The sequence below is a fragment of the Cyrtonyx montezumae genome, unplaced genomic scaffold (assembly GCF_038088225.1).
Source record: "Cyrtonyx montezumae isolate F1298 unplaced genomic scaffold, pur_monq_1.0 scaffold_19, whole genome shotgun sequence".
NCBI lineage: Eukaryota > Metazoa > Chordata > Aves > Galliformes > Odontophoridae > Cyrtonyx > Cyrtonyx montezumae.
This window is the reverse complement of record NW_027071925.1, coordinates 3,156,989-3,180,634: the sequence shown is the minus strand read 5'-3', so window position 1 is coordinate 3,180,634 and position 23,646 is coordinate 3,156,989.

Sequence of the window (23,646 nt, the reverse complement as noted above, 5' to 3'; positions counted from 1 at the left end):
GGGGACAGAGGGAGATCGCTGGCTGCAGGCTCTGTCCCGAGCATGCTACAACCACAGCCACACAGCAACAGGTCTCTTTGCATCTAACCAACGTGGGGGCTGGGAGAGCAGAGCAGCAGGAGGAGCAGAGCGAGGCAGCGAACCGTGCAAAGGATTTCTTTTTGTTTGCTGCCTGCGCTCAGCTGCAGGCTGTGTCTCTGCAATGGCAGTGGGCACTGCTCTCTGGGCTGCGTGGCTCCCGGGGCTGTGCTTTGTGCAGGTGATGGTGGCACTGAGGTGGGGTGGGTATTGCCCCCATTGCTCCTACACACAATGAAAATATTGCTGATCCAAACCTATCCACGTTGCACATGGTTGAACTCACTCCACGAGTGAAAGAAATACAGCATTTGCACGTTGGTTTTCCTAAAATATCTCCCACTGCCATCACGGGGACCTTCTCTCTGTGTGGGGGCACACCCTGGTTCCCCCCAGTGCCCTGCTCTGTTCCCAGTTTCTGAATAACATCCCACCTTTTGCCATCTGGGTGTGTGCAGACAGTACAAGTTGGGCAGATATTTGTTTCCTTTTGGAAGAGCAATTGCCTGCCAAGGTCACCTCTTCCAAGGATAAAAGCTGTGCTCACAAACAAGGTGGTGGGGATGAGTCCCAGTCAGAGCACTGCAATGGGCACCAGGAGCAGCAAGTAGTGGTAGGGTCCACATCCCTCCAAGACATACATGTGGGCTCTTCTGACCCCCAAATGCTGCCCCCAGGCTGGGGAATCACAGCTGGCAGCAGGTATGGTGCTGTGGGGTGAAGGATGCTGCTCTGCTGCTTTGCTGCAAACCCACCCCTTCTAAAGGAGCACTTTTTGCACTACAGAGCTGTGCAGCTCCATGCGGCGCTAAGGAGCTCCTTCCCATGTTCTTCTTCCAGTGGACAAATTGTCCCTCCCATCCCCGCTCCTATAGCTCCACACAATGTGAAACAGCTCTGCCATCGTTGCAGTCACCGTAGGCTAAAATCCCTTTACAGGATGCCAGCCTCACAGGGACAGACCAAGGCAACCCCAGCTCCCTGCATGCCCAGCACAGCGTGAGTGGCATCAGTGGTGGCACTACTCAGACACAGATGTTCCCTCTCCCATTCAACTGAGCCAACCCTGTGTTCTGGCATTGGAAAACTGGGACAGGGTGGGAAGAAGCACGCTGAGCCCCCTACAGCTCATCATGGAAGGACTGAGGTGTGCCCTGGCAAGTGGGCAGAAGGAGCGAGGTGTTAGGATGGGGAGCAGCCAGCATGCAATCTGCCACCGTGTCACCTCCCACCCACTGTATCCCAGTGACAGTGCCATATCCCCGGGTGAACCCAGAGCCACTCTGAAGGAGGCAGCTGAAGGAGAAGAAAGCATTTTAACAGTACTAAAGGGCTCCTAGCCATTTAAAATCAAATCCTGGTGAGTGCTCGTGGCTTGGAAGAGCTGTGCAGGCACAGCCCGACCCCTCCATCTTCTGTGCAAAATCACATCTGACAAATCTAAAGCAAGAGAAAATCAAGGCCTGACTATGAAGGACAACATTGGGCCAAGCCTGTTCAATTATCTCCCCCCTTTCTGTCACGTCTCATTTGCTCCTGAGCTGTCAGATCCCACCCCTCATCACCAGCTCCGCTGCCCTGTGCTCCACCCTCCACCTCCCATTCTCCACCATCACCAGGGCTCCCCATGCACATCCCAGTGTCCCTGTCCCTGCCCAACTGCCACGTCCCAGCTGCAGGGGCTGCAGGCTCCCAGCACTGCTCGGGGTGGGCAGTCTGAGCAGAGCAATGCCCCACTGAGCTCCTGCTCCAAATCAGTGGGAGCACCGCTTGTTCTGACTGGAAACACGCAGGGAGATGGGTCGTGGATGGTTTCAGAAGCAAACCCTCTGCGTGCGATAGCAATCGTGTTTCCTAGTATTAATTTCTTATCTCACCTCTCCAAAGCACTTTGCAAGGTTTTATCCTGATGGAGGGAGGAAATCCATCCCCAAGATTTTCCCAGGCTTATAAAGAAGCATTGCTCCTAATGAGAAAACGCCGTCAGGAAAGCGGCCAGAGCTGCTCCTATCCAGGGTGCGCTCTGCGTTCGTCTGGTGGGAAAGCCAGATGATTCTCAGTTCAAACAGGAGATGTCTGGTGATCCCCACACCTGCCAGGCAGCCTCTCCGTCCCAGCCACCTCTGGGTTCACGTCCGTGTCTTTGTGCATTTTGCTCTGCTGTCTAAATAAAGCAGAAATCCGTCCCTTACACAACACGTGTCACAGAAGCACCGCCGCTTTCACATGAAGAGGAGGTCTGGTGGCATTTTAACCTCGGGAAGTAATGTGGGCATTTGTCGTCTCCAATCTCCCCCTTCCTGACACTGTCCATGGTGCCGGGAGCTGTGAATCGCTGCTGCTGGGGAGCACCCCGGGGCAAGGTTGGGTTTGGGACACGGTTAGAGGGCAGTACTGGTGGTACAGGGATGGGAGGACGAGATGATCTTAGAGGTCTTTTCCAACCTTAATGATTCTGTGATTTGGGGCCGACTTTGCAGCCCCGTGCTAGCAAGTAGCAAACCCCGTGTGTGAGCAGATTGCTTCAAACCCAGCGCTTTCTCTCCGATTCTCATTTGCTTTGCCTTTCATGCTGCTTTCTCATCTATAAAAGGGGAACCAACCGGGGGGAAAAGAAAGGGAAGAAAAAGGCGCATGAACACCTGAACATCTTTTTCATATACCTGCCACTGCTGCCACTCAGTGCTGGATCTGAATAAAAGCGGATGGGAGGGAGGTGGGGAAGGATGAATAGCGTTTCATGCCCTGTAGTCAGACATCATCGCAGGTGGGAGCTGAGCGGGGCTGGGCGGCACATCCCGCCAGAGCTGTGCTTTGAAGGCTGGGCTCTAATTTCCAGGCTGCAATTACTGCACTGGTAATGCTCTGTCAGGAAATGGGGTCACCCAATGGGAGCGCAGATGGAGGGGCAGTCCTGGGGTCGCAGCAGGGGATGGTCTGGGGGCTCGTGGTTGGGTCTGGCTGTGTGGGCTCAGGTTGTCCCACAGCCATTCCCACTGGTCTGTGATAGCCAGAGGGAATGACATGGAGCTGTGTCAGGAGTGGGGCAGGTGGGGCATAAGGAAGGGCTCTGCTCCAGAGGGTGGAGGGCACAAAGCAGCTCCCCAGGGCAGCGGGCATGGCCCTGAGCTGCCAGAGCACAGGGAGCACTGGGACATCATTCTCTGACATAGGGTTTGGGTGGTGCTGTGTGGGGCAGGAGAGGGACTCAGCGATCCCTGTGGGTCCCTTCCAGCTTGGGATACCCTGTGACTTGGAGCTCTGGTCCCATGAAGCAATGCTCATTATGGAAGAGATTTCCTAAAAGCACAGCACAGCAGTCACTTTTGAAAGTTTGCTGGTGGTATCCAACATGATCACAGGTTGGGCAAGAGATGAGACCCCTCTTTCTACCTCCCCCATGGCAGTTCTGCTCTGAGGATGGGTGACATCCCCAGCCCCAGCTAAACCCAAACCGCTGCCTCCAGGTGGGATGCGCTGCACTTGTGCTCTGCCCCAAGCCCAGTGCAACACTTTTAGAGCACCTTAACCCTCACAAAGGTACCCAGCAAGATTTGCAAAAGCAAACTTGCTTAAGCACTTTGGGAAATTCCTCTGAGGGTTTAATTGGGTTCAAAACTTCCTACAGTGAGTGAGTGCTGCAGCTGCAAGGAGTAGGTGATGGCAGGAGCCTACATGCCAAGGTAGGGGAGCACACACAGGAGCTGCCCTGCTTGCCATGGGGTCCTGGGGAGGGGGAACCCCACCTCTCCACCTCTGAATTCTCATTTTTCTTGATCAGGGCTCTCTGTGCCCTCCAGCCCAGCTCCTTCCCCCTCACCTCGCTGCACTGCCATATCCATAGCAAATTCATCCTTCTCCACTCCGAGAGCTGCCCGCACTTCATTAAATATCTTAAAGGTGCTAATGACTTTTTAAAAAAGACCCAAACTGTCTGATGTTTTTCCAGCTCATTTCCTGCTGCTATCTCCCCAAATCCGGTGGACAGTAATGACACGTCTGAGGCAGAAAATGGGATTATGATGAACAGAGCGAACACCACTGATATGTGGACAGCATTAAACATTTGCAGCCTCTCTTCTCTACCTTTTCCTTCTGCAGGTACCTGAGTGATCCCACTCCAACCCCTCTCACTGACTGCTGAGCTGTGGCTCATCCAGAGGGGGATGCAAAGCTTTTTGGCACTGCACATGAGTGGGAATTTTGCCAGGGAAACAGTGTTAATCTGTCCAGAAGCAAACTGTCGGATCAAGATATTATTTTTCCCCTCTGTAAAATGCTGATGGGATGCTTGTGGCTTGTCCTGGGACAGACACTCCTAACACTCATAGGAGGAACCAGCTGGGTCTGGTACTTCAGCCCCACAGGTTTTGGGTTTCTATAAGGAAAAGCAGCAAGGAGGTGGGAGAAAAGTGTTGGGAAGAAGCCAGGGGGTTGGGTGACTTGCACAGAGCTATGCACCTGAAGGGGAATTCAACCAAGATCTTCCAGTTGTTGGAAATGAATTTCACACTGTGCAGCTTTTGTTCCAAATCACAGAAAATCAGTGCTTTTCAGAGAGGAGAAACAGGCCACAAGTTCATTTAGTGAGCAGGTGCTTTTGCTGCCTATGAGTGGCTCTAACACAAGAGGAGGATTTTTGTGGACTTCTCCTTTCTCTTGTGACACATGTGTCTGCATGGGGAGGGATGGAGAAGACAGAGGGAAGTTCAGATCAGCAAATGTCCTGAGCACACTAAGCATGTGATTGCCAGAGGTCAATGGTGCAGCCAAATGAAACACTTTCTTTCAGAGCACTGAGAAGCACTTCTCAGCAAAGGCTCTTCCCAGCCCAAATTTCATCTTTGAAAAATGACACAACAAAGAAAATAACTTATTTTCCTGCCTTTGGTAAAGCCAGGCAGTGATGTCACCCAAATATTCCAGTGATTCAGTGCTGTACCCAAATCTCAGCCCAACACTTCTCCAGGACATCAGCACGGGCAAGGTGTCCACTGCCGTCCCTGGGGCCAGCTCTGCCTGCACCTTGCCTGATTTTACCAGTGATTCCCATCTCATTGCACTCCCAGCTCATGGCAGGGACCTAACCCACACCAGAGCTGGAGGAAACCCTGTCATGAACCCCAGCAAAGAGAAGACACCAGGTTTCCCATCACTGAGCTAGTCAAGGCCCTTTCAAACACATAAACCATGTGCTTGCACTGGGAAAGTCCCTTCCAACTCAAGTGATTCTATGATTCTGTGATCCAAGATCCCATGATTCCATGAATCTATGATCCTATAATCCTATGATCCTATGATTCTATGAAGGGCAAGATGCCCCAAAACACAAAGCCAAGAAAAGAACCATGGAGAGCTCAGCTGAGTGTACAGACATGGCAACCTGCTCGTGCTGCTAGAGCTAGAACATGCTCAGGAGATGAATATTTCTTCTCAAAACTGGATGTGAGCCCCACACCATGCAGGTGACACCCACAGTCCCCCACCGCCACGGCCAAGCCATTCCCGGGACTAAAACGGTACCATTGCCCCCAGTTTCACCACGGTGGGCAAATGAGTTGGATTGAATTGGTGGAGTTAAACAAAGCTAAAGGCTGCTCCTACCCTGCTCCCCTCCCCACAGATCCCACCAAGATTGCAGTTCCAAAAAGCACTCTCTTAAATGTGGGAGGAAGATTGCCTGAGCTTTCATGCGTTCACTGCTAGATTGTATTGTTGCTGCTTTTAACATGTTTCACTCAGTTAAATAGTAACTGATGACAGCTACGCACTGAAATCCTTTGGTGTTTTTATCGTGGATTATATATATATATATATATATATATATATATATATATATCTTATAAAGAACAGCACACTGCAAGGCCTCTTACCATATCAAAAACAACAAAAGAAAGCCCCCTATTTTTGTGTAAAGTATCAAAGCAATAACGTGTGCTCGTGCAGCGCAGGCAGCCTATCAGAGGTTGATCGGGTTTTATTGGCCTTGGGCAACTCTGCGCACGACGGTCTTTAGAGTGACATGGAATTTATTAAACTTTTCCACAGCCTGACAGTCTTCTCCCAGCTTGTCCCCACCCCCAAGCTCTTTTCTTTTGAAAAATGATTTCTGCCAATCTTGTGCTTTTAACGTTTTGTGGTTGTTGTTTTTTTCTTTTCATTTCTCTCTTTTTCTTTTCTTTTTTTCCCCTCTCCCCTTTTTTTTTTCTTTTTTTTTTCTTTCTTCTTTTTAATCACTGGACTCTGGGTGTGACTCTTCAGGCATCTGTTTAGAACGGCCCATTAAGATCCCACTGCAACGACCACAACAAAACACCAGAGAGAGAAGCAAAAAAAGCAGCCACGCAGCCCATTACTGTCTGGTTCAGCCTTATTGCACTACATTACCCGATATGACAAGCTCTGCATACATATAACACACACCAAGGGTTTTTTCCCTTCTCCTGGATAGCCTAATTTGGGCTTTGCACAGTGCCCTGCAATAAATTTCCTCTTGCAGACAATAGCCTGTCGCTGTCATCTGCTTGCCCTGCTCATAACCCAGTGCTGCTCAAAGCATCGCTCCGCTTGCACCCTTCACGCCGTCAGGGGATGCCAGCATTGCTGCATGCATGTCCCCATATGCACTCATTAGCACAGGCATCCAGCTCTCTGGTCAGCAGAGAGGATGGGTTTTTTTGCACTTTTCATTTTGATTCCTAGGTGTGAACCAGACTGGCAGAGTAGCTCAGGGCCATGGCACAGCCACTGGACCTGATGGCCATAGAACCATTGAATGGTTTGGGTTGGAAAAGACCTTAAAAAAAACCATTGGACTGTGGAATAGTTTGGGTTGGAAGAGATCTCTAAGACCATCGAGTCCAACCCCAACTCACTCCCACCATGCCCACTAACCACATCCCTCAGAGCCACACCTCCACATATCCTCCAGAGATGGTGACCCCATCAATTCCCTGTCTGATGATCTTGTTCCAACCCTCTGCCATGGTAGGAGTGCTCATGCACTGTGTTAATCTTGAACAGTGCTGAAACCAGGGCATCAGGCTCCTCAGCTGAATTACTTCACACAAAATACACAAATCTGGCTTTTCTGCACAATTTTCCCATCTGCTGATACAGAAATTTGGGATCTGAGATTGAAACCTGCCAAATTAAGATGCGTTTGCTTATAATGACATTCACTGACATGGGTATCTTCAGAATCATTCAATTTCTCATACTCTTTCCTAAGAAGAAAGAACTGCCTCTCTTAGCTGGTAATTTGCATTAAAATAGCTCCACATGCTGTGTAGAAACAGCAGAAATCCTCCCAAATCTTTTGAAACAGATAAACATGGACTGTGGGACCGTGGGTTCAGGGAGGCACTCAGTGTCTGCAGGACTGGGTGAGGGTGGGAGCCTGCAGCACTGGGGGGAACGGTGCTCTGCCACCTCCCAACACCTCACTCACTGAAGGCAAAGCTGCACGGTGAAGATCCCCATAAGGGTTGGCCAAAGGAATGGGAGAACGGGAACAAATAACCATCACTGTGTCACCACCGATGTGCTCACACCAGGTGTGATGTCACAGGTGAGTTCATTCCCACAGTGAGGATCTAAAGCCCCTTTGGTTGGTTATTCCCAAATAAATGCTCCAGGTACAAAGGCCCAGTTCCCTTTGAATCAAAAAGCAAATGAAGAAGTGACAGTGAGTGACACTGATGCTGCACAAAACCATAAAGCAGAGGGTACTCCTGAGGGCTCATCTTCCCGCAGAAGAAAACGTGTGCTGCTTGGATGGGTAGCTAGGCAAAAAAAGAAAGAAAGATAGAAAGAAAGTGGCATCATTAGGCTATAAATAAGATGAGAGAGGCAGTGCATAGCTGTCTAGCAGCAGCTTCAAGGGAAGATCACACATTTTTCACCAACCTCCAAAACAAAATTGATGGAAGAAGAAGGAAGGAAGGGAGGAATTCGGAGGGAAGGAAAAGGAAGGGAGGAATTCGGAGGGAAGGAAAAGGAAGGAGGGAATTAGGAAGGAAGGAAGGAAGGAAGGAAGGAAGGAAGGAAGGAAGGAAGGAAGGAAGGAAGGAAGGAAGGAAGGAAGGAAGGAAGGAAGGAAGGAAGGAAGGAAGGAAGGAAGGAAGGAAGGAAGGAAGGAAGGAAGGAAGGAAGGAAGGAAGGAAGGAAGGAAGGAAGGAAGGAAGGAAGGAAGGAAGGAAGGAAGGAAGGAAGGAAGGAAGGAAGGAAGGAAGGAAGGAAGGAAGGAAGGAAGGAAGAAGAAGGAAGGAAAAGACATAAAAGCCCCCATGGGTGTGCCACTGCAGGCATACAGCTGTTTTCTGGGTGAGGGGACATACCCCCACAGCCTCCATCCACCTCCCCATCCTTGGTTAGGTTCAAGGGTGGGATGGAGTCCTATAAAGCTGAGCAGGTTGGGTAGGATGAGGAGTCTTTGAGGAAGGGCAATACCAATGGAGGGACCCTCAGGTCCCTGCAGGGTCCTAGCCCCACCCATCCAGCAGTGTCCCCTCCCAGAGCCAGTGCCTCTGAGCTGCCTCCATGCCTCACAGATTTCTCCGCTATGCTTCCCTTTATTAAATAAAGAAATAATCCGGCATCTCTTGCCCTGGAGAAGCTTTCAATAAGATGGATAAATATATATAATTAGCCAAGGAGAGAGCAAACTCCAGTGAATACAATACACCCTGCAAGACAACCCTCCATTAAAAGCCTCCTTGTTTAAACTTCAATATTTTAGCAACAGCGACAGAGAAACACGGAGGAAAGCATTTATACTTCACTTTCCCTTCCAACAAGTTCATTGGATAAAATTCCCTGCCGCCCTCACACCTTGGCTGTCCCGTTTCTTTCCCAAAATGCTCTTTCTCCACGTTCCTTTCTAAGCCCCAAATACCTGATAATTTATACGTGTGAGTTCCTGCTCAGTTCTGCATGCTAGCACAGAGCCTTTGCCTTTTCAGCCAGCATGAAATGCGGATATGTGATAGCACTGTGGTTCTGGGGTCTATCGCAGCAACAGCAGTGCTCTGCCCTGTTTGACCACAGGCAAGGCTCACGGGTGCAGTGCCTCACTGCACCTCTCCCACCTTCTGCTGCCCTATCTGGGAGCTACTGTGCATAGAAAAATGGCCTTAGGGATCTCGAAGTGGATTGTAATGCCATAGTGAAGCAGAAGGCCGAGGGTGAACACTGCGGTTGGTCCCAGCCCACAGTCAGTGCCTCCTCTCTTTTATCTTACTCCTCACTCGTGAGAAGTGAACCCAGAGTGGCATAACATGCTAGGTCTCCATTGGGTGGTTTTCCAGTTTTGCTCAGCTTCTGTCCTGAAGGGTTTTCACAACGTTGTGCTGGGAGTGCTGCGAGTGCTGCTATTCCCACCGTGGTTTATTGCAGTTTCACCGCAATTACCTGCCATTACACTCAAATTTACATCAGAACAGGAAAAAATGGTTCCTCAGAAATTAAACAGCACTCCCTGGTGGGATAATTCCTTCTCCTGAACTTCCCAGTAATGAAAGCTGTAAGTAAATTTGCTGTAATTCAGGGTACCGAAGTCCATCTACCATTAAACTAAAGTCTAATGCTCATAACAGGACAGCACCTCGACATTCAGGAGAAAATTTCCATAGGGCCCTGGAAATATAAGTGGGTTCCTACAAGTATCACAACATCTCCAACACCAGGCAGGTGAGGAACTTCTGTAATTCCCCCAGAGCTTAGCAGAACCGTAGCATGGCTCGTGTTGGAAGAGACCTGAAAGATCACCCAATCCCACCCCTGCTGTGGGCTGGGTGCTGCCCCAGCTCAGGTTGCCCGGGACCCATCCATGGCCTCAGGTACCTCCAGGGAGGGGCAGTCAGCTTGTACAGCTTTTTACAGTGTTGGAAATGCCTCTGACAACGTGACACCTTCATTGGAGCAGATGAGCACAGATGGGGTTTCCATTCTGGTATGATTCGTATCGGAGCTCCAGGATGTGGGTGCTTCATTCCAACTCTGATGTGAAGGGCTCTCTTTAAAGTCAGGAGGAACCAAAGTGCCTCCAGGGTGACCATTGGGAAGGGCCTCAAGTTGTGCCAGGGGTAATTCAGGTTGGACTTTAGGAAATACTTCTCCTCTGAGAGAGTGATCAGGCACTAGAATGTGCTGCCTTGGGGAAAGTAGGGAAGGTAAAATGGAAAACATAGGGGTTGGCAGCTCAGGATGGTTTGTGACCTGGGGGAGGTTCAAGCAGCGATGGGTGCATTGCAGCCAGCCCCATGTTACCACGCTGAGAGCATCTCTGACACAGTGCTTCATCTCCAGCAGGGCTGGGGGAACTGCCCTCTGCCTCGCACAAGCAGCCAGAGGGGCTCAGGGTTAACTCCCACAGCTCTGCCAATGGTGCAGGTACCTGGGCCCAGGGGGACTTTGTGCCTTTTGGTGCCATCAAGATGCCCCTGGTTCCCTTCCCACAGGACAGGGTGGCTGTCAGCCCCTGATTTACCTCCCCTGTGCAATTTACTGCTGACTTCTTTATGTGCACGGATCATATCCCCTTGTATTTATCTCATCTTTAAAATAAATGTTCCCCCTCCTGCAGTGTCCTCTCCTGTGGAAGCCTTTCCGTGTCTCCAATCATTTTTCTTGCCTATCTCCTGACCCCTTCTATTCCTGCTATATCATTTTGAGGTGGATTGACCAGAGGGGAGCACAGCATTCCAGGCAAATCCACAGCACTGATTTATGTGCTGGCACTATAGTGATCTCAGCAATATTTTTAATGCCATTCTTCTCCAAATTTTCTTCAGATATCCAGTGGTGGTTATTCAAAACCAGCAGAGATGTGCACACAGAGATCTCCATCAGTGCTGCTGTCCCCTTCCCAGGTGATCCCACCCAATTTAGACCCAGCACTGTGCTCCCAGTACTCCACCTGGGTACAGCACAGGGCTTTGCCTTCCTGTCCATCCATTCCCAGGCAAAGTTTTCCACCTCTTTCCTCAATCAACCCAAGGAAATCTATGGCACTTGCAATTTTTGCTATGGACCCTTTCACCTTGTTGATTATTAGCATCTGACTGGTAAATCTCAGGAACAGATTGAAGGCTTTTCTGTCCTCTCCAGGTTGAAGGATTTGAGGCAAAACAGTAGCACAGGTTGGGAAATATGCTGGGAAACACCATGATGGGAGCTGAGCTGGAGCTCCAGTTTCCCTGGACAATAAGACCACATCAAGAAAGCAAAATGATACAGACAGGAAATAGGATTGCAGCCACCAAATAAATACTGTTTTTGAGGAGAGCCCTACAGCACAACCTCTAACAACAGCATGCTGCTCTGGCCAGAAAGTGGTCCCCAGATGCTCTGGGAGAAGCGATGGGTGCAGAACTGGAGGTGCCTCTGAACCAAAACCTCTGCATCAATCAGTGCTGGGGCCGTGCTCCCCCTCACTGTGTTTCTATTCAAATCACTATCAGCCTTCCTGCATTCATTTTCCAATAACAAAGCTGTCCTCTGCTCTTTAGAGATGGTATTTTTATTTTATTTAGTTAATATTTTTAAACATTACTACCACTGTAATAAATGTTAACTATTTCCGCAGAGCTCCCTGTGCCTTGGCAGGGGCCTTTAGACGTGCAAAATAACAGCAAATCATAATAAATAATAAATTATTATGGTTGATTACAGGGGAAGGCGCTACATTTTTATAAGCTCCAGACCACCTACAGCTCACAAAATATAATGGGAAACATTAAGCCTTTAACTGGTTTTATCCATTCCCTTCCCCCGCTTCCACTCTCTGTGTTCTGTAATAGATTTACAAACAGCGCAAGGGGAGAAAAAAAAATCTTCCCTTAGAAGAATAGCATCAAAATTCTCCTCAGCTTTCCAGCTGCTGAGTGTTTCTGAAGCCTTCAGTGAAATGCAATTAGTATCTTTTACCGCCTGCCTTCTGGGGATACTGACATTATTATCTTATTGCAGGTTCACCTTGACATGCAGATCACAAGGCAGAGAGCTGGGTTCTGTCTGGAGACGCCTGGAATGGTGGCACTGCCACAGATGGCTCGGGGATGTGGGGAGGAGGCAGAGCTCTTGGCTTGCCACTGCTTCACAGCTCTCAGAAAGCACCAAGAAATAAAGGGGCACAGGAGGGGACAGCCCCACATAGGGTGCGTGCCCCCATCCCTGCAGTTTGCTGGGGAACAGAATCATAGGATCACTGAGGTTGGAAAAGAGCTCTAAGGTCACCGAGCCCAACCCCAACCCACCATAGCCACATCCCTCAGTGCCACATCCCCATGCTTCTGGGACACCTCCAGGGTTGGCAACTCCACCACATCCCATTTCTGGTGCATCACAATTTAGAGGTCTTCTCCAGCATGAATGATTCCATGACCCTAAAAGGCTGCACCCTCACAAGCCTTCCTTTGGGAAGGGGATGTCCCTCCAACCAGAGGGGGCATCCCACGGTGACACTGTTGCAGCACGTGGCCGTGGTGTCCCAGCACAGAGCCATCCCCCAGGGCAGTGTTCCCTGCAGCCCTGCTGCTGCTGCCAGCACGTGGCCGTGCCACGCTGCGCAAGGACCCAGCTGCTATTAGGGACTGTTACTTTCAAGATTCTAGAAGAGAATCAAATGAAGGAGAAAATTAAATTAAACAAGCAGCACTTAATTACGTAGGCTGCTTTTGTACTCTCCCCTTCCTCTGCGTAGTAGTTTCCACCTGAAAGTCCTGAAGTGCATTAGAGGCAGTAATTAAATCTCAGAACTGCAGAGCGGGATGAGGGGAAGCGCCCGCCACCCGCCTCATCTCCTCAGTGTGATTATGCATTAACTTTGCATCTCTGCAGCCCTCTGCTCTGCCAGGACACTCCTAGTGAGTGAACCCAAGGTGCTCGTTGTCGTGTAATTGCATTTTTGCATCAAGGAGTCCACTGAAGGGAGCTCCAGGGGCTCTCTCTGGGCACACTGCCCACACCACCACCCACTGGGCTCCGTGGGTAGCCAGCCATTGTGTGTGCCAAACCTGACATGGTGATGTTGGCTTGGGAAGCTATATCCCTTCTGATACTCTTTATTTGGGATGTCTGAAACCAACAACATCAACATGGGGGTCACCAAATGCCAAGCCAATCCTCCCCAAGCAACTCTTACAGGACAACACCCAGGAACAGCCATGGTCACCCTGGTTGGGTGCACCATTGGGCAAACCCGAGCAGCTTCAGCATAGCGCCAGGAACCCGATTTCTGCTGTGTGACTGGGGTCCCGTTACCCTGCAACTCTTGAACTTGGTTCATTTCTGGTGCATGCAGCTCAGGTTGGCCTCCTGTGCCCTGGTGGTATTGGCATGACTTCGGTTTTGGTTGATAGATCTATGAGTTGAAGCACTCATGACTGCCAGCAAATATGGGAAACAGGGAGTTTTTATTTACCAGAGCATTCACTGTTGTGTGTATGGACATCACTCTTCCCCCACCCAAGGAACCCAGCAACAAAATCATAAATAGCAAAGATTTAATCACTCCCATTCAAAAGGCAACACTCTCTTTAATGTCCAGCAGTGCCATCTGGGAGATATTTCAGTACCAATCACAGCTTTCATCCTGCACCCCCAGTACAGATGTCCCAAAGTCTCCTTTTGCCTTTCCTTTACCGAGGAGGATGTCTCAATTACTCACATCCCCCAGCGATCCCAAGCCCTGCTGTTCTCCAGGACTCTCCTGTGATGCTGAGGGTAATGGATGAAAACAACCTAATTTTTTCTGCAATTGATGTGCCCAAATCCAGCAGCAGAGGGTTGCCAGCACTGCGTCCGTGCCCCAGTTCTTGCCTTGCTCCAAGAGAGCGGGATGGGGCGGAGGGAATGGTGCTGCTGGAAGATAAGGAGGCTTTTCCTATGCAAAACAGCAGCCCAGTTGATGGAGATTGAGGCCCATTCAGGCGCATTGCCTGGCCCATTGTGTTCCCAATGCCGGGCAAACCCATGACAATGCGTAGAGCCACCGTGATGTCTGCGGGGTGAATGGGGAAGAGCCCGAGGTACGGGCTCCAGAGCACGGCTCTTTAACTGGGAGATGAATGGGAAATGCCCGGTGCTCGCCAAGAGAAAGGGAAGTGATGGGGCTGGAGGCAGGTGTGAAGCAGCACTCATCCAAAGGCCATCAGAGGATCCACAGTGTTGCAAATCCAAAGGGCTGTGTGAGAATGGGGCTCGTTGGGGTGATGAGATGTGACATCCCTCCACGCCATGGGACGGCCGCGCTCATTGCCGAGCATCGCTTCCCCAGGTGCATCACAAAAGGACAGGGCTCGTTTCCAACACGGGAACGTGTATTCAGATGACACAAATACGGTTCAGAGTGCAGCTACGAGCTCTGCTCATTTACTCTGAAGTTAGCCATTAACTCCTTACTGGAGGGTGAGTCTACCTCAGATATTTGCTGCTGTATCAGAGGGAATGCACCCTCTATCATCTTGCCAAGTCGTGCCTAAAAATTGATCCCATCTGCTAGGTTCCAGGACAGAGATCTCTTCATTCTCCGAATGAACTGGGATGTGCTCACCCGTTGTTTTGAGTTTACTGGGGGGAATCTCCTCTGGTGAAAATGCCATCTGTGTATTGACACACTTTCACCCCTGGCTCCTGTGGATCTTGTTCTAATTCATCCTCCAAAGCCTGATGTGGCAACGCGGGGCTACGTTTGAATTCTTGGGGTAATCGGTGCATTGGATTCTGCCTGGATAAAAGCAAATCCCAATCCTCAGCTTGGAGTGGGACCATGAAAAATATATTCTCCTTGTCCAGGGCAGCCATCCAAGGATACACAGCTTGTCCCGTTGCAAGAGTAAGATTTGTAAGAGAGGAGAGAGCAGCATGTAAGGGCCTGCTATTTTTCATTGCCAAGTCACTCCACAAAGGGCATGGAGACCCAGACTGACATTACCCCAAATGCTGACTCTGTAGGCTCGAGATTATACAGACCGTTCTGTATAGGAGAACTAAGATAATGCTAATCCTAAGGAGTCCATCCCTCCTGGAAATGGTGCCTGGCCCTAACAGGTGCCTCACCTCCTTCTCTTCTGAAACAGTGGGGAGGTTTGTGATGGAGTCTGACCCTACAGGGTTGGAGAGAAGTGCGTTGGGATCACCCAGGCACAAGGTGGTACAGCCATACCCATGGGCCCAGCTCTGAAGACCAAAATAGGTGTTTTCCCCCATTAGGCACCCATCTGTGTCAGCCAGCTCTAATTAAGCATCTGCTCTCCAAGAGGCTAACAAGTCCTTGTGCTGATAATCCCGACCAGCTTGGCAGCATTATTTATAATGCAGCACGGTGAGTCTCGGCTCTGCTCGGAGTCACTTCATTGTTAGAATAAGATGTAACTGTATCATTATTTTAGGAGACATCTAAAATATAATCCAATTATATGGTGGATACGTGGAATTCCCAATGATTTGAGAGCACGCCACTCTACTCAGGGTGGGGGAAAAGATTTAAAGAGACAGATTGTCACCGGGCATCAAAGGATTTGGAATGATATTTAGGATAACAGTTTATAGACACGGAGCAAATCCTATTATAATGCCACATGGCCATCAGGCTGTCATGGAGGCAGGTATGCTGTGTGTCTGAGCAGGGATGCCAGCCCAAAGCGCAGTCAGACGGGAGCTGCTGTGAGCTGCAGCAGGGATACGGGATGCTCTGTGTGCCAGCAGCCAAAGCACAAAGCCAGTGTCTGTGCTCTCCTGGTAAAGGGTCAGGGAAAGGAATGCAAATACAATCGGATATGAGGAAATGGGTTTTTCCCAAAGTGTTTGCTCTGGATGCCTGACCCCAGTGTTGTGGCACCTTGGCATGGCCCTGAACTTCCTTTGCAATGGGGCTGATGCAACCCCAGTGGACAGAGCCCTCCTGTGTGCTGCACTGGGCTCTGGCAGCACTATGACAGCGTCCTCAGCGGGGTGAGTCCTGGGGCTGATCCTCCCCTGGTGACTGTGCCTCCTGCAAGTGGTTCTGCAGAGGGAAACATAGGTGAGCCCACTGCATCCAAATGCGAAAGTGACCCTGCAGAAACCCACAGGGCTGCTCTGCAGGCGGGCAGAGCGCAGTGGCCAGATGGGCCCAATAAAAGGCTCATTACGCTTCCATTTCAGATCGCTGGGTGAAACCCCTTGGTAAGCATCATCGTTATAGTGCTCTCAATCAAATGGAGCAGCTTTATGACAAAATCAAAAGCTGTGATCCAAGGAGGAAAAGGATGGGGTGAGCAGTACGTTCGTTGTGCTTTGGGTTCACGTTGAGGACCCACCGAGCTCTGAAATCACTGCTGCCCTCTGCCCTCAGCATCTCTGAGACCACAGTGAGGTTATGCCCATCCACAGCTCAGAAATATCCATTATTACTGCAGGTAACCCAATCAGGGAATGGGTGCATGGCTACTGCAGGTAACCTGACTAGGAAATAGGTGCATGGTTATTGTAACTCAGCATTGAGGTCGTCCTGTCCTCCATCTCCATCTCATGGCTCTGGGTCACCCACATCGCATAGCCCTCTTCCAGGAGCTTTGGGTTTGGGGAGGATCAGCTCTCCTTCCTCAAGTGCATCTCCAACCGGGGACCTCTCTGCTCCCACACCAGTGCATCACTGCTGGCATCACCTCCTGGAGGTGTAGGGCTGCAGTGTGGGGCTGCTGGCTGCTATGGATGGAAGGAGATCAGAAGATCACTCTCTGAAGAATTAAGATCTTAATCTGCCTTAAGCTGCTGAGGGAGGGCTGGTCCCTCCCGAGCAGCATCTCATCAGCTAGGGTGAGCTGTGACATGCAGGCATGGGGTGCCTGGCTATAGAACTGCCTTACAAAGACAAGATCATGCTGCAATTAGACTCGTTCCTTATAGAAACTTCTAGTTCCTTCTAACCAAAGCCACTTCATGACTTTATGAATGCTGCAGCTTTGCTGGGCTTCCTCTCTTGTTCCCACATCCCAGGCAGCAGGTGGAAACATTCCTAAGGTTTTGACATGTCCCAGAAGTGAGAAATATGCACAGTTACAATGCATCTGCCCCTTCTGCTAGGTAGCAACAGAGGATGCAGATGAATTCTCCAGTTCAACTGAGAAGAGGAAAATCTCAGCTCCTCGCCCAGGGCAGCACTGCAGGGCATCTCTGGGAGAGCCTGCTTGCATTCTGCCCCATTAACCGGGGAAAAATGATGAGTGTATTTGCAGTTTCCCTTTTGTGCAGAGGCACACACACAAAGATCTCTGTGCTTTGGTGAGCTCCTGCTGGCACTGCAGGGCCGGCAGAAGCACCAGGACCAAAAAGCAGCGACGCTCCAACCAGATCTATGCAACAGAGGGAGGGGGGCGGGGGAAGAAGAGTAAACCTCAGCCTCAATGGGAAGCACTGCAATCCATTGCAGGAGGGATGAAACCAGCCCTGTACAGCACTGTCCGGTTCAGCTGGCGGCCCTGCATTATTCCCAGCTCGCATTAAGTAGCTCTGTAGTGTTAGCGCTGTTCTGGAAAGATAACTTCACCTTTCACCCCTTAAGCTCCGAGATACTCCTAAAAGTACCAGCACGTTATTATGAACAGGAGAGCAGTGTTAATGCTGAAATGCTCTATCCTTTTCTCCTCCCTTCTTGTCACCGCTGGATATTAAAGCACGGCGTTATTAGCAGGGAAATATATGCTGGGGACGGCGCATCCCGCTCTGCATAGCCACTGCCATCCCCAGACAGCAAAGCCTTTGGGGGCAGGAACAGGCTGTAATCTGTGTTTGTCAAGTGCCATGTAAATGGGGAGCTAAATGTGTTTGTTTTCAACTGCTTATTTGTTTTCCAAAGAGGTTGTTACAGGGGAGCGTGCAGCTGAATAAGCAAGTGTGTGCGGAGTCTGGTGGAAGGCAGCAGTGGATGGGTGAAGGCAGCGATGGTGAAGGCACTGCAGGTGTCCCCACATTTGGGATGGGATGGGGTTAGCTCCAAAGACAGTGCCACTGCCCCGAAGTCAACTCCCGGCCCCCAAAACAACCTCACAGCTTCAAAAACAACCCTACAACCCAAAGACAACCCCACAGCCCTAAGACAATCACACAGCCCCAAAGACAACCTCGCTACCCCAAAGATAACCCCACAGCCCCAGCACTTGTCAGCAGCAGATCCCTGGTATATGTCCACACTCTCACGGGGGATCTGTTCCTACAGGGTCACCCACTGTCATTGCTTTTTGTCGTGGCTTTACACTCTCAGGGTTTTCCTGCTTTCTCCCTGATATGTGCGATGTTGAACTGGGCCCCTCCTGTGGCTCTTCCCCTCCCACCCAGCTCTTAAGGTAATGAAATTGTAATCGGTGCCATAGGAGCATCTGCGTCGTTTTGAGTGCTGAACTGAGCTGGTCCATCAGAAAACAGCCTGATTAAAATAGAGTTTGGGGAGGGGGCAGTTTGCCTGAGGCTGACACTATCTCTTACACTTGAAATGAGATCTGTGTGCATTGAAGTGCAGCAAAGAAAAGAGAAAGATCTTTGGCCCCTCCGGAGGTTCACAAGCCCTTAGGCTGTTGGCCACTGGGTTCTTGTAGCTGTGTTATATCGGTTTCAAATGGAAGTGCCTAAAAAAAGCAAGAAACTGCTATGTGGTGGACTGGAAAATCTCCCCTCACCAGCCATACACCGGCAAGGATATCATGGCATAGAGTGAACAGCAGTATTGTACAAGGTAAAGATGCTTCTTTGCATATATTAAAGGCAGCCCAAGCCTTAAATGCACCCTAAAGAAGATGGATCTCCTTGGGAGGCTGAGATCTATTCATCACAATCTGATTTATAAGTGTCAATTAATCTTACTGCTCGTGTGTTGTTCCCCAGCCCTGACACATCTCTCACTGTCCCTGACTTGGAAGAGTAATGGGAGACAGTGGTTGAGTATATAAAAGATAATTAATAGAAAATATCCTCCCTTTAAAAAACAACAACTGAACCAACCCTTTGGAATAATAGGTCTTTCTTCCAGCATCCTTTCCCACGGACACAACTGGCAGCCACTGTCCTTTGAGGAATGTTAATTGCCCAATAAGAAACTTAGGTAGTTTTAAAAGGGGTAGAGTCATCCTGCAAAATTATGCAACCAATACAAAAGCAACGGTGATTTTTTAAGCACCTATTGTTCTCCCCAACTCTTCCCGGGCTCTTGCTTTGACATTGCAAAAAGCCCTTTGTTTGGCAAGGTGCATCTTAGTCTTCTAAGACCATAACATATTGGCATAGATTTAAGGGCTAGGAACACCTGATCCAGAAAAGCAAGAAACCCATTGAAAGATGTGTTCCTGGGCATCTCCACCGAGTAATAAAATCACAGAATTGGTGAGGATGGAAAAGATCTCTAAGCTCATCAAGTCCAACCGTCCACCTTCCACCAACACTGCTCGCTAACCATGTCCCTAAGTGCTACACCTATCCTTTCCTTGAACACCTCCTGGGACAGGGAGTCCACCTCCTCCCTGGGCAGCCTGTTCCAATGCCTCACTGTTCTTCCTGGGAAGAACTGTTCCTAATATACAACCTAAATCTTCAGGGCTTCTGTGCTGGACCTCTCAAGCTTCAGTTGGATTTGGCAAGTGTCACCAATCTGTGATAACATGAGGCATGCTCCAGCATTTCAGGTTTCTCCTAGGATTCCAGTGCCTCTGATCCCAACCCTACTCTGAGAGTGCAGAAGATGTATAAAGCCTAATTAAGCCTAAATATTAGCTTCCAAGTTCTGAGTCTCTTTGAAGGTTTGATTTACATTTCTGGCAAAGGTTCATTCATGCAATGCCTTGGCACTGTATTTGTACAGGCACTCCTGTAAATATTCTGTAGGGCACTATTGACAGAACAATTATGGCAGAGAAGGAGGTGTAAGAGTTCTGAGCCAACTGCTGGAAGAAGCTTTTGCCCATTGCTCCTGCTAGGTCTGCAGCTCAGTCACATAAGGGATACTGCCAAAATTAATCCTTCTCCACAGGCAAAATGGGAGGATGGATCCCATTTGCACCTCATTTCCTGCTGGATGGCTGTGTCACCCACTTCTTCACTTATGAGCTCCCAACAACCCATTTACCTTGAGAAATATGAAGCTCTTGTTTTCCTCCTGCTTCCCTTCAGACAGTGGGCAGCATGGTGAGAGCAGCCCAGAGCTGAGAAAATAAATACTATTGTGAAAAATCTCTTTAACTATCCCAAGGATTAATTAATTATGCCATCACACTGCAGGAGTGCACTGTGCACTCACACAGGGACTCCCCCAGAGCTGAGGATGCACCAGAGAACCAGGGACACGGCTGCTGGGGACAAGCAGGGCTGTGTTCAGCCCGGTGCTATAGAAAGCCCAAATCTCTGAGTCTGCCCACTGGAAACACTCTTCAGTTTCCCACTGGGCAGCTCCTTCCCCCCAGAACACAGTGTTCACATGAGCAGTATTTCCAGAAGCAGGGCAAGCAATGATATTTTACCATCTAGCCCCATATAATTGTTGGCTCAACTTTTGTTCCTGCTTTCTCACACAGTGAGAAATTCTGCGTATTCTTTGAGCATTTCAGGCAATCACTCATTGCTCACAGTGCTGAGAGTGTGGGGATGTGAGCGTTCAGTAAGGATTATGACATTTAGAATGGAGTAAATAACAAGCACCTCCACTCCAGGCAGGGATTAACTCCACACTCCTCTGCTCTAAAAATAAATATTTTGACCTGATGAGAACAAGCTAATGAACTCTTCCAAGCTGGCATTCCTACACCAGGGACATACAGCCCACATATGGCCATGACCAGAGAAGAAAGCCTACAGAAAGCAATCTGATCTGCTTAACAACTCAATATAAATGAAAGACAGGAAACAGAGAGTCCAGTCACTTAGACCAGATCAGAATCGTAGAATCATAGTATCATTAAGGTTGGAAAAGGTAACAATGATCATCTAATCCAACCATCAACCCAGTTTGGTGGTCAGGTGCGCCCATGCAGCATGCATGCTCCCACAGCGCTCCATACATTGATCCCATTGGTGCTTTGGACCCACACCCAGTGGGAGAAGGATGCTTTGGTGCTAAGGCAGACAATCAAGCACAAAGATAAATTGAAAAATAGTAATAATTATAAAAACGTGTATTGGACGCTTCTTTCCTCTTTGCCATCACATCTGGGACACTGGCACTGCTGCACAGAGCCCCACATCCAACGAGCTGCAGACTGATGCGACCTGGGATATTTATGCAAACCAGGAGGCACGGCAGGATCTCACAGCAGGAGGACAAATTCATTTTGTAAAAGGTATTTATATAGTTCAATAGGTGTGTGCACTGCTTTAGAGGTATAAAACACGAGATCCCTGCCCTAAGGGGCTTATAATCTAATAACATATACTAGGTAAATTAAAACATACATCACGGCCGTGCTTCATGCCCGCCCCAGCCCAGGCAGAGGGCAGTTGAGCCATATGACAAGGCAGAACTCAATTTTCATTTTAGATTTGTAGTTTGCCTTTAAACAGGCAGGGCTCCCTAACCCCCAAGCGAGGGAGAAATTTATCAGCATTACATCTGGGGGTAGGGAGGGCTCCAATGTGGGATCATTTATTAATTGTTATTTATTATCTGTTAAACAAGGACAGCGTGTGCAGCAATAGCATTCCTTTTTCTGGATTAATTGTCACCGCGCGATTCCAAGGTTTTATATTTTTAGCAGCCCTGTTCTGGTGTAACCCACTGAAAGGGGGGGAAACGGAACAGGCACTCACACAATTAGTGTAATGAGAGTAATTAATTTGAAAATAATACCCAGGGGGTGGGAGGGTTAAGGCTTTCTTTTTAAGGAAATAAAAGTCAAACCAAAGCTCCCACGTCCCCCAGGACTCCGCGCTACACTGACTGCACTCGTTATGTGCGCATTTGAATACTCATTCGAGCACATTTCTCATGCTGTTATTTCACCACTTCCTCAGCCTTGCATAATAGATGCAGTCATTGCCACTAAAGAGCCAACATTTACCCACAGAGGTAAGGAAGAACGCCATAAAGCAGGCAGGAGATGGAAATAAAGCTCTATACATCAGGGCTCTCCATGGGGCTTGCGAGGAAAAATAAATAAAATCAGAAAGCAAACAGCCCAAACTCTGGGCAATGAGCCCCTGGGGCCCCTGCCCGTGCCCATCCTGGAGGAGAGGAGCAAATGTGCTTTGCATGAAGGACACAAATGCATGGGATGGCTGGAAACCAGCCTCAGGTTGCCCAGAGAGGTGGAGGTACCAGGTCTCTGCAGATGCCCAAAGTCAGGGATGGGGCTCAGAGCACTGATGGAGCTGTGGGTGTCCTTGTTCAGAGCAGGAGGTGGCACCAGATTGCCTTTAAGGGTCCCTTCCAACTCCAACCATCCGATGGTTCTATGATAAACCTAGCACTGAGCCCTGCCTGGGACCTAAACCTCTGAGCTTCCACCCGGTGCAATTATTATTTAAAGCTCAATATTTGGCAACGATGCGACTCTTGGACTTAGAGGCCAGTGAGGTGGTGCTATGTTACACCTGAGCTTTGACAAACATCTGAAACGTATTCTGAATGCACATTGAGTGAGATGAAATAATAAAGCCAAAGTCACTGAAGGTTTTTCTGCGTGTGAGCACTTCCAGGAGCAGAAGAAATAAATTTTCATTGAATATACGGTAATTGCATTGGTCACACAGCCTCAGTGTAAGAGAGAGGGATTTCTGTCTTCATTTACAGAGGTTGTAGAAGAGGACTCAGGGGTGTGCAGTGCTCCAAGAAGCCCAGCTCTGCATTGAGTTCTGAATGGAAGAATGAGGAGTTAAGGGGTTGTGGAAGATGCTCCAAGATGGGATGTAGGAGATTCTCCTTGGGTCCACCACAGACTGAACGTGTGCTTCCATAGAATCACAGATTCATTTAGGTTGGGAAAGACCTCTAAAATCACCCAGCCCAACCCCAACCCACCCCCACCATGCCCCACGTCCCCCAGTGTCACATCTCCACGGCTCTTGAACACCCTTAGGGACAATGACTCCACCACCTCCCTGTGCCAATACATCACCACTCTTCTAGGGCAGAAATCTTTCCTGGTCTCTCGCTGCAAGGATGCTGAGCCCTAGGGATGCACCAGGTGGGACGTGGGCCCCGTACGTCCTCCCTTTAACAGCACAGCAGCTTGGTGCTGCATTTTGTTCAGGTTTTAACTTTGGTGGGGTTTTTTTGTTTTTGTTTTTTGTTTTTTTTTTTTTGCCTTTCCCTGGCGTTCGTTAGCAGAAGTGACATTTCTGCGGACGGGCAGGAGATGACGGCAGCTAATGGCTCCCGGGCCCTCTCTCCAGTTTCCTTAGCAACTGCGTGAAGGGAAAACAGAACCTGTCAGATGGAAAATGTCAATTACGGCAGATGCGGAGGGGAGCGACGCTGCGAGCAGGGGAAGCTCGTGGCAGCAGGGGGAGCACCCAACAGTGTGGCCCCAGTGGGCAGCACCATGGTGACAATGTGTGAACGAGGGCTGCGGGGCAGCGACTGCACTGTTCTGGGAATGGCTTTGCCAT